We start from the raw sequence: 12,241 nt of genomic DNA, 5'->3' as shown, positions 1-12,241 counted from the left end.
CCCACTCCAGTGTTCTTGCCTGGAGAATCCCAGGGACGAGGGAGCCTGGTGGGCTGCCGTCTCTGGGGTTGCAGAGTCGGACACGACTGACATGACTTAGCAGCAGCAGCAGCTTTCTCTAATTAGCAATTTAGTGAACTCCTATATAATCTTGAACACCAAGTCTGTGACCTTCTCTCTAACCACCTTCTGCACCAAAATTGAAGTAGTCACTTCAACTGTGATCCCCAAGTTCATGTATATGCCTTGGTTTTAGCATTTACCACTCTATAATCTAATAATAGTAATGTGTGTGCTCAGTTACTCAGTCATGTCCAACTGTAAGCCCACCAGGCTTCTCTGTTCATGGAATTCTTCAGGCAAGAATACTGAAGTGGGTTGCCATTTCCTTCTCCAGGGCATCTTCCCAACTCAGGGATCCTGCATTGGCAAGCAGATCCTTTATCATTGTGCCACCTGGGAAGACCTTAATAATAGTAACATGATTGTATCATGATGATTAGTAATGGTGGTGAAAAGTTACTACCTTGTGAACTAAGCCGGGATTCTTAGCCTCTAGAGGAGAGGATTTCGATCCCGGGCCAGTGATGAGGTTTGATGCTCAAAGCTTTTCTGTAATAGTGTTATTAAAGTATAAAAGAGATAGAGATAGCTTCTGACATAGACATCAGAAGGGGACAGAAAGAGTGCCCCCTTCTGTTGGAGAAGAAAATGGCAACCCACTCCAGTGGGTTTTATATATATATATATGTATGTATATATACACACATATATTTATGTATATATATACACACACATACATATACATATATGTAGCAAAATGCCACAATATGTTTAGTTAACATCCATCACCTCACATAATTACACATTTTTCCCCTTCTGATAAACTAATACAATTATGTAAAGTTTAAAAATAAAATAAAATTTAAAAAAAAAGAATTTTTAGGACCTAGTCTCTTAGCAATTTTCAAATATACATTATTGTTAACTATAGTCAACATGATGTACATTCCATCTCCAAAACTTACTTATCTTACAACTGGAAGTTTCTACCTTTTGACAGCCTTCAAACAATTCTCACACCTCTTGTCTCTGGCAACCACCAACCTGATCTCTGCTTCTATGAGTTTTTTTTTTAATTCTACATATAAGTGAGATCAAGCAGTATTTGTCTTTCTCTAACATTTCACTTAGCATAATGTCCTCAAGTTCCATCCATTTTTTGCAACTGTGTGTGGCATATTTTCTTTATCCACTTGTCTGTTGATGAATGTCTATGTCTGCTGTTTCTATGCCTTGATTACTGTATACAGTCCTGCAATGAACATGGGCATTCATTTAATACTTACTGTGTACTTTGTGAGGGCTTCCCAAGTGGCTCAGTGGTAAAGACTCTGCCTGACAATGCAGGAGATGTGGGCTCGATCCCTGGGTTGGGAATATCCCCTGGAGGAGGAGATGGCCACCCACTCCAGTATTCTTGCCTGGAAAACTCCATGAACAAAGGAGCCTTGTGGGTTACAGTCCATGGGGTCCCAAAGAAATGGATACAACTTGGCAACTGAGCATGCACTCACATGTACTTTGTGCTTTGCATTATTCTAGGCATTGAGGATACAACTCTAAAACAACAGACAAAAATTCCTGCCATTCTAGAGCTTATCTTTAAAGAGCTAAGGAGATGCACAGTAAAGAAATGAGCTGTATATGATATAGTAGAGGGTAATAAGTTCTTTGGAGAAAAGTAGGAAAGGGATATAGGGGATGGGGTTCAGGTTTTAGAGAGAGGCCTTGGAGAGAAGGTAACATTTGAGGAGAGGGCAAGTCATGAGGATACAGGGGGATGAGTGTTTCAGTAAGCCAGTCAGGGTGGCTGGAGCAGACTGGGAGGGATGGTAGCAGGAAATGAAATCAGAGAGGTAACAGGAGGTTAGATTGTGTAAAATCCTGCAAACTTGAGTAAGGTATCTGGCTTTTACATTGAGACAAGAAGCCACTGGAGGCTATAAAATCATGGATGCTGATTATAAATTTGGCTCTCAGACTTTTGGGAAACTCCTGCACTGAAACAAGCATTCATATTTTCCAATGTCAACAATAAAATAATTTTTAAAAGCATTTTTTTTATCAGTGGGTTTAAAATCTACCTTAAAAACCTTTCATGAAATTAAAAAATTACGAGGTCTTCAAGAAAGTCATTATTTTAGAATATTTTGTTCCATAACTCAGTGTTTCCCCTTGTTATGCCTTGCCCCTGACTCTAACACTCTCTATACTCACCTTTCACCCCAAATTTAGAAAACTGTGTGAGAGATTGGAGATGGACTGATAAGAGTGTGAACTGTATCCCAGAAACGAGTTCCCAAGGAAAGGGGCAGGAAGGAGAGTGGATGTGGAATGACTTCACAGGGAGTGGGTGTCTGGGGGATCTTGAGAGAGGAAACACTTGCAGAAGAATCCTTGTAGCACCTCCTGAATCTCCTGAAAATACCTGTGACGAGACTTTTAAATAAGTCAGTAAATAGGACAATTATAAGATCCTATCCTTGAAGACTCTTACTGCTTAAAATTTATGAACACTAATTAACATGGATTTCAGCATGGTTTTTTAATACAAACAAACAAATTAGGAAAATAAAATATAGCTCGTGCGTGCTCAGTCACCTCTGACTCTTTGTGACTCCATGGACTGTAGCCCACTAGGCTCCTCTGTTCATGGAATTCTCCAGGCAAGAATACTGGAGTGAGTTGTCATTTCCTCCTCTAGGGGATCTTCCCAACCCAGGGATTGAACTCGCATCTCCTGCATTAGCAGGTGGATTTTTTACCACTGAGCCACCTGGGAAGCTGCAAAATATAGTTTACACCTTCATATTTAACTCTCCCTAAACTCACTAGGGGAGAAGGCAATGGCACCCCACTCCAGTACTCTTGCCTGGAAAATCCCATGGACGGAGGAGCCTGGTGGGCTGCAGTCCATGGGGTTGCAAAGAGTCAGACACAACTGAGCAACTTCACTTTCACGCATTGGAGAAGGAAATGGCAACCCATTCCAGTATTCTTGCCTGGAGAATCCCAGGGATGGGAGAGCCTGGAGGGCTGCCGTCTGTGGGGTCGCACAGAGTCGGACATGACTGAAGTGACTTAGCAGCAGCAGCAGCAGCAGCAAGCTCACTAGAGAATTTACAGAACTGGCAGGTCTCTTCTGGGTATTTCTCCAAGTGGCCACTGAGTGGCAGTCCAGGTAAAATTATTGTAAAGCACAACCTTGCTGAATCCACTGTTAAAAAGTGGAATTTTAAGCAGTAACAGAATAAGGCTGAGGGTGAAAACGTTTTCTGCCTCTGGACTCCGCAGCTCTCTGAGTCCTGCCATGGACCCATTGCAGAAAAAGGGAAGGTCATTTGTCAATGGCCCACCATTATTGAAGGTCACACATCTTTCATGGCCCCTCTGGGGAGTGTGTGAGGGTGTTGTGAGCATGTATGGGTTTATGCATACATAAACATAGGTCATGAGCATCCATCTGGCTGCTACTGCTGCTGCTAAGTCGCTTCAGTCATGTCTGACTCTGTGCTACCCCAGAGACGGCAGCCCACCAGGCTCCCCCGTCCCTGGGATTCTCCAGGCAAGAACACTGGAGTGGGTTGCCATTGCCTTCTCCAACGCAGGAAAGTAAGAAGTGAAAGTGAAGTCGCTCAGTCGTGTCCGACTCTTAGCGACCCCATGGACTGCAGCCTACCAGGCTCCTCCATCCATGGGATTTTCCAGGCAAGAGAACTGGAGTGGGGTGCCATTGCCTTCTCCAATCCATCTGGCAGTGCTGTTCAAATAGCACCTAGTGAGTTTCTCATTTAGCTGCAAAATGTGTTCTTTAAATAAAATTAAACCAGTTTGTGAATGCAGCCCTACAGTGTAATATTATATAGCCGATTGTGTTAGTTGGGTACCAAAGCTAACTTTGTTGGACTTAGGAACTAAATGTACGTATGAATGTGCTCTTGATGGACCTCATTCATATGTAGGGAACATACTGTAGTAGGTTTAAGAACAGGGATGGTATGAAATCATCCTCTATGCCTGTGGAATGAAGGCCTGGGGGAACATAACAGGATGCTGAGTCCCACTCAGTGGCTCTGGGAAGTTTGTGGTCTTGGAGTTAAAGCCAAAGCAGTCAGCGAGCTTGTTGTTTTCTCTAACTCTAATGGGCTGCACAGATGCAGGTCCAGTGCTGGTGGAGAGGTGATTTAACCAGATAGGCAGTTTACCAGGTGAGAATAACAGAGGAGGATGGCTACAAAGAAACTGAGGATGTGTACAAGAGTGTACTAGAATGATGGGCCACAGAATTCAACACCAGGAGGGAAGTGAAGAGACGAGGGGCTGAGAAGCAGTGAAGTGATGGTAAGATGAGTAGACTTTAGGGCCCTTGTGAGGTTTGTTGGGATTGTTGGGTTATGATTCTAAGGCAGGGGAACTGGAGAGTTAGGAGATGGTGCCCTGAGTGGGAGGCTTGAAAATTAGATTCTGGGATGAGAGGCTGAGGCAACATGGAGAACAAGATCATTGGTGGTTAGGAGTAAGAGACCAGATTGTGGGAAGGATCATCTATGCGTAAAGGAAAACCAATAAGAAAGAAGACAGGTACAGAGTTTTAGAGAGATTGTGATCCTAGAGCTAAAATTGAAAGCAGAAATATGTAGTTTGGGCCTTTTGGAAAAGACAGGACTCAACCAACACCAAGCAAAACCATCTACAATTTCTGACAGCGTCGCTTTCAGTATCTGTTACTTTCCCCATCTTTGCCACCTCTTGACTAAAGCCAAGACCTATTCACTTAACTGCTCTCATACACATACCCTTTACTAACATGTCTGTAATTTCCAAAGCAAATACTTTCATTAGAACAGGTTGTCGTCTTCTAAAATCTCCCAAGGCATCAATCCAACTTCCTGAAAACATTTACATGTTTTCAAATACGATGTACCCTAGGCATTCACAGACTTCACTTTGAGATCTCTACCTTTAGGAGAAATCCAGGATGTCCATGCCATGTCCTGATTTGCCTTTTTGCAGAGGCACAAGCTTGAACTTCATTTTCTATAACCCAAATGCTCAAAGTGAGACAATGGTTGACCAACCCTTGTTGAGCTTGGATAATCACCCAGCGTCCACAGCTAGGAACAGGAACTCCTATGAAGTCAAAACAATTTCGCTACTCCTACTTCCCATGTTAAAAATGGCCCCCAAAAGAAAACCAGCCTCTAGTGCTGGCAATGAAATTGAGCAGAAGTGAAGAGAATCTAAGAAGGCTATGCTTCTTTTGCATATGAGGCTTTATGAGGGAAATCACATACTATGGTGATATTTGGGGATTTCAAGGACCTCCTGTACAGCTGAATAGAAGAAAAGTGAGTGTTAGTTGCTCAGTCGCATCTGACTCTTTGCAACCCTATGGACTATAGCCCGCCAGACTCCTCTGTCACTTCTCGGGCTTTTGGCTAAGATCAAGTGTGGTGCAGAAGAAAGGCAATCTGCATATTCTTTCTCAAACACTTCTATTCTGGAACAGGCAAAACCTGCCCTCACATCCATACTCCCATTAACCCCCAACTTGTACTCTTTGTAGATAAAGTACAGTAACAAACATTCACTTCACGTGAGAAAAATTGAAATTACAAATAGATGGCTCTTCTCTACACCTTATAACAGTACATTTCCCTCTCATGGAGATTAGGCTAAAACTAGAAATTTTGGTGTCTGGTCAAACTTGTTCAAATAGGATTTTACCTGTACAGGCAAATCTCACAAAAGCCAAAGAAAAATTCAGGTCAGATGGACGAGGACTTTAATTATCAACTGTGCATGTTTTCAGATCTGAAAGCCTTTTGTGAAACCCCAGGCTGCCTGCCCCAGGTAACTACTCTATTATTGAACTGAGCTGGAGAAGACCTCTTTAGGGAGAAATTATAATTGGAAATGTCTTTTATCCTAAACTTCTATCCTACAAGACAAGATTCTGGGCACAAAGCCAAGAATCCCATATATTTAGAATATTTTTTAAACCCTCAAATGAGGAAACATGTTTCAGTGTGAGTATAATATTCAGGGTTCTCTTGAGACAACATTTTTAAAAGGAGGGCAAATAAGAGATACTTAGTTTTATTTTAATGATATCTCTGTGGAAATCCCTAAGGTCCCTTCCAGCCCTAAGATTCTGTGATTTGAGGTCTGGTGAAACGATTTTAAAGGACTCACTGAAGGAATAACTGCAATGAGCTACCTTGGGGGGATTTCTAATGATCAATTGATGTGCATTGTAAGAAATTTAAGACCACATCTTGAACTACTTTGGTATCCATCATAGGGTCTAACAGAAACTTAGATCTATAGAATTTTATCCAAGAAATCCTCTTGTTGACAGATTACTTAAGAATAATGAAACTGGGGAGGGTATTGCATTATTTTTTGTGAGGGGCCACAATGATGAATTATAGACTCATAGATCTTCAGAGCTTAATGAGACCATTGGGATCACGTAATTCATGTTTTCAATTTTTAAAGCCATGAAAACTTTTCTTCAAATATAATATATTAGTTTGCAGTGGGGATGGGGATCCTGGAGATCTAGACCTCTGCAGAACACAATTTTTAAAAATACTGATCTAGTCCAACACACTCAAGAGATCTGGCAACCAAGACTAGAGAGGGAAAAGGGTACACAGGAAATAAGTACTGAAGTCCTTAACTTTCCTTTGATTCATGGATTTTCTTCGGTTATGTCACAGACACTTTGGTTCTTAATGAGGTCCTATATCTATGATCATTTGATCATCACAACTATATCTGAACTGAAATATTTCCATTCAATTCAGTTCAGTTCAGTCACTTAGTCGTGTCTGACTCTTTGCGACCCCATGAATTGCAGCACGCCAGGCCTCCCTGTCCATCACCAACACCCGGAGTTCACCCAAACCCATGTCCATCGAGTCAGTGATGCCATCCAGCCATCTCATCCAATGTCGTCCCCTTTTCCTCCTGCCCCCAATCCCTGGCAGCATCAGAGTCTTTTCCAATGAGTCAACTCTTCGCATGAGGTGGCCAAAGTACTGGAGTTTCAGCTTTAGCATCATTCCTTCCAAAGAACACCCAGGACTGATCTCTTTCAGAATGGACCGGTTGGATCTCCTTGCAGTCCATGGGACTCTCAATAGTCTTCTCCAACACCACAGTTCAAGAGCATCAATTCTTTGGCGCTCAGTTTTCTTCACAGTCCAACTCTCACACCTATACACGACCACTGGAAAAACCATGGCCTTGACTAGACGGACCTTTGTTGGCAAAGTAATGTCCCTGCTTTTGAGTATGCTATCTAGGTTGGTCATAAATTTCCTTCCAAGGAGTAAGCGTCTTTGAATTTCATGGCTGCAATCACCATCTGCAGTGATTTTGGAGCCCCCAAAATAAAGTCTGCCACTGTTTCCACTGTTTCCCCATCTATTTCCCATGAAGTGATGGGACCAGATGGCATGATCTTCGTTTTCTGAATATTGAGCTTTAAGCCTACTTTTTCACTCTCCTCTTTCACTTTCATCAAGAGGCTTTTGAGTTCCTCTTCACTTTCTGCCATAAGGGTGGTGTCATCTGCATATCTGAGGATATTGATATTTCTCCCAGCAATCTTGATTCCAGCTTGTGCGTCTTCCAGCCCAGCATTTCTCGTGATGTACTCTGCATATAAGTTAAATAAGCATAAGCAGGGTGACAATACACAGCCTTGACGTACTCCTTTTCCTATTTGGAACCAGTCTGTTTCTCCATTGCTGCCCTGTAAATGAATTCTTCAGTACCATTTTTCTAGTTTCTGTATATATGCGTTAAAATATGATATTTCTCTTTCTCTTTCTGACTTACTTCCCTCTATATAATAGGTTCTAGGTTCATCCACCACGTTAGAACTGACTCAAATGCGTTCCTTCTTATGGCTGTGTAATATTTCACCATGTATATGTCCACAACTTCTTCATGCATTCTTCTGTCAGTGGACATCTAGGTTGCTTCCATGTTCTAGCTGTTGTAAATAGTGCTGCAGTGAACAATGGGATACATGTGTCCCTTTCGATTTTGATTTCTTCAGGGTATATGCCTAGGAGTAGGATTGCTGGGTCATGTGGTGCTTTTATTCCTAGTTTCTTAAGGAATCTCCATACCGTCTTCCATAGTGGCTGTATCAATTTTCATTCCGACCAACAGTGCAGGAGCTTTCCCTTTTCTCCACACCCTCTCCAGCATTTATTGTTTGCAGACTTTGAGGATGGCCATTGTGACTGGTATGAGGTGATATCTCATTGTGGCTTTGACTTGCATTTCTCTAATAATGAGCGATGTTGAGCATCTTTTCAGGTGTGTGTTGGTCATCTGTATGTCTTCTGTCGAGAAATGTCTGTTTAGGTCTTTTTCTCACTTTTTGATTGGGTTGTTTGTTTTCCTGATATTGAGTTATATGAGCTGCTTGTATATTTTGGAAATTAATCCTTTGTCAGTTGTTTCATTTGCTGTCATTTTCTCCCATTCTGAGGACTGTCTTTTCATCTTGCTTATCGTTTCCTTTGCTGTGCAAAAGATGCTAAGTTTAATCAGGTCCCACTGGTTTGCTTTGATTTTTGTTTCCATTACTCTAGGAAATGGGACATAGAGGATCTTGCTTTGATTTATGTCAACAAGTGTTCTGCCTATGTTCTCTTCTAAGAGTTTTATAGTTTCTGGTCTTACAGTTAGGTCTTTAATCCATTTTGAGTTTATCTTTGTGTATGGTGTTAGGAAGTGTTCTAATTTCATTCTTTTGCATGTAGCTGTCCAGTTTTCCCAGCACCACTTATTGAAGAGGCTATCTTTTCCCCATTGTATATTCTTGCCTCCTTTGTCAAAAATAAGGTACCTGTAGGTGCATGGATTTATTTCTGGGCTTTCTATCTTGTTCCCTTGGTCTATATTTCTGTGTTTTTTTTTTTTTTGTGTGTGTGTGTGTGCCAGTACCATTCTGTCTTGATGACTGTACCTTTGTAGTATTATCTGAAGTCAGGAAGGTTGGTTCCTCCAGCTCCCTTGTTCTTTTTTAAGACTGCTTTGGCTATCTGGAGTCTTTTGTGTTTCCATATGAACTGTGAAAATTTTTGTTGTAGTTCTGTGGAAAATGCCATTGGTCATTTGATAGGTATTGCACTGAGTGTGTGGATTACATTTGGTAGTATAATCGTTTTCACAATATTGATTCTTCCATCCCAGGAACATGGAATATCTCTCCATCTGTTTATGTTTGGTTTCTTTCATTAGTGTCTTATAATTTTCTGTGTACAGTTCTTTCATCTCCTTAGGTAAGTTTATTCCTATATACTTAATTCTTTTCATTGCAGTGGTGAATGGGATTGATTCCTTAATTGCTCTCTCTGATTTTTCATTGTTAGTATATGGAAATGCAAGTGATTTCTGTGTATTGATTTTGTATCCTGCAACTTTGCTAAATTCACTGATTAGCTCCAGTAATTTTCTGATAGTATCTTTAGGGTGTTCTATGTACAGTATCATGTCATCTGCAAACAGTGAGAACTTTACTTCTTCTTTTCTGATCTGGATTCCTTTTATTTCTGTTTCTTCGCTGATTGCTGTCACTAGGACTTCCAGAACTATGTTAAATAGTAGTGGTGAAAGTGGACACCCTTGTCTTGTCCCTGATCTTAGTGGGAATGCTTTCAGTTTTTCACCATTGAGACTAATGTTTGCTGTAGGCCAATCATATATGGCCTTTACTATGTTGAGGTAGGTTCCTTCTATGTCCATTTTTTGAAGAGTTTTAATCATAAATAGGTGCTGAATTTTGTCAAAGGCTTTTTCTGCATCAATTGAGATTATCATATGGTTTTTATCTTTCAATATGTTACTATGGTGTATCACATTGATTGATTTCCATATATTGAATCCTTGCATCCCTGGATTAAACCCAACTTGATCGTGGTGTATGAGCTTTTTGATGTGTTGCCGTCCAGCATTTACCAAAAGTTTTCAGGAGCTTAACTGAAGTGGTGGGATAGTGTAGTTTGTGTGTCATAGGAATCTCCTCAAAGGATGATGTCATCAGTGTGAGGTCCTAATTGTGTCCTAGAAAAAGTTAGAGCTGGTGAAAATGTTGCCTTCAAAGACTGTGTGAGATGGCAGGTGTGGACACTGGCCCCACTGAGTAGACAGGTGACGGTGTATCGTTTCCCTTTGAAGGTGAAGGTTCAGTGTAGCTGAGAAGTTGTTGAAATAGGCAGTGAAAACAGCATGCTAGCCAAATGTTTTGCTATGACTGAAAAGTATTTGCCAGTTATTTGTTGGAAGCAGTATTATCAACAAAATACATGGAGCCCTAGTGAGTGGGGCCATGACACCAAGGGTACAAGTTCACACTGAGGCCCTGTTCTTGCTTTACAGCTTTAAGATCAAGTAAAATTTGTTAAGTGCAGCAGAAGTTGGGATAATCACACCTTGCTCAGTAGGTTTCCTATAACAGGTTTCAATTTGTGAAGACCCTGCTTTCATTGAGATTGAATCTTTTAAAAAACAACTGAGGTGAAAAGTGTGATTGCATCTAAGGGAAAAGGGCCATAGGGTCTCATATTTTAAAGGTGAGTATAGGGGCAAGGGCTGAATTTTATTACTCATTGAGTTAGATTCTCCACGTGCACTAGAGGCTACTTGGGGTAATGGAGGTTTTGGCACTGGGAAATGTAGGCAAGGCAGTAATTCCAGTGGTTAAGGTTAGGCATATCTGTTTCTATGTCACGTTCCTTTACTCCCTGGTTGTTTGTAGTAGCTTGCCCAAATGTGGGCCAGAAGAGGAACAGAAATCGATGAGGGGCAAAAACTCAATTGTCACACCTGAAAAGTGGGATCTGATTATTGCACAGAGCCACCACCCCTACATCACCCCTCTCCCTAGATGGGACCTCTGAAACACACAGAAACACCAAGTCCTTTTCCTTCTCACCAGTGGGATGAAGAGTTCAGGAAGCAATCTTCAGTCTGCAGTTCTCAGTCTTCACCCAGTCCTCAGTCCCAGTGTCTGGGTAAGTATGGACTGGCTGGTCTGGGCCCTAAACTGAAAGGACGCCTCCTCCCTCCCTCCTCACACACCGGACCCTTCCCTTTCTCCCCTCTCCATCATCAAAAAAACACGCACACACATCTTTTTACTGCTTGTTGATACTTTAATCGTCAACATCTGAATACTTTGATCTGTCCAGAGGGGACCATCGTTGTATGTTTGATGTCTGCACAAACGACTATTCTGCCTTTGCTTTTCCTGGAGTTACAGCAGATGGCTCAGCATCTTGGGCTCCAGGTGGGCACAGGGGCTTACTTGCAGAATCGTCAGAAGTGTTGGAAGAATCCTCTGGGGTTTCTTCATCCGCCATTGGCCCACTTTCAGTCTTCTTTTTATTCTGCGGGTGGTGGTAGAGGACTGGATTCGTCGACTTCTTCCCTTTCTTTCTCCGGCCCGGATTCCGCTGAACGGTTGATTTTACCTTCCTCGTGGGCTTTCGTATCTGGTAAGAAAACAGAGTCATCCAGAAAGACATTAGTGGAGGAGGATGGGAAGAACTTTGAGAGAACGGGTGTGCATTGAGGAGGGGTTTGTGCCAGGCAAGCTGCGGCAGGGCGAGTCTTGGGTGGGGGATGAAGAGGAAGAACATGAGTAGGGTAATCTGACCTTCTGACTGTCCAAGCCATCGGACTGATCAGTGTTCTTTCTCTTCCTTTCGTTAGCACTTGAAGCTTGTTGCTGCAAATTGAAAGCGTCTATCTCGATTTCTGTTTCCTCCTCCTTCACTTCCTTAATTAGGTCTGCCATGTTGTAGCAACGGTGGCCTCCACCAAGGCGCCCGGCGTCTCTATATATACCGTCGCAGGACAATGATGAGCCACAACTGTCCGTTTGATTGGTCAGCAAGAAATTTCTCCAGCCAATGGTAGCCCTGACACTGCTGACATCACAAAAGCGCCACTTGGGAACATCCATGGGGGCGGGGAGGGTGCAAAGGAGTCCAAGTGCTCTGGTTTGAGAAAAGAAGTGCTTTCGCAACAACCATTAAAGAGCCTTCCCAATTTGACTTTCCGGAAAACATTTCCTCATCTTGTCCAGTTCAGTTCTTGTGGTGTAGAAGTTAGGGAGCCAGTGTTCCTTCCAAACCATTTCTCATGG

Source organism: Bos javanicus, chromosome X, assembly GCF_032452875.1.
Source record: "Bos javanicus breed banteng chromosome X, ARS-OSU_banteng_1.0, whole genome shotgun sequence".
Classification (NCBI taxonomy): domain Eukaryota; kingdom Metazoa; phylum Chordata; class Mammalia; order Artiodactyla; family Bovidae; genus Bos; species Bos javanicus.
The sequence above is the reverse complement of the archived record's forward strand: the minus strand, read 5'-3'. Positions refer to the sequence as shown.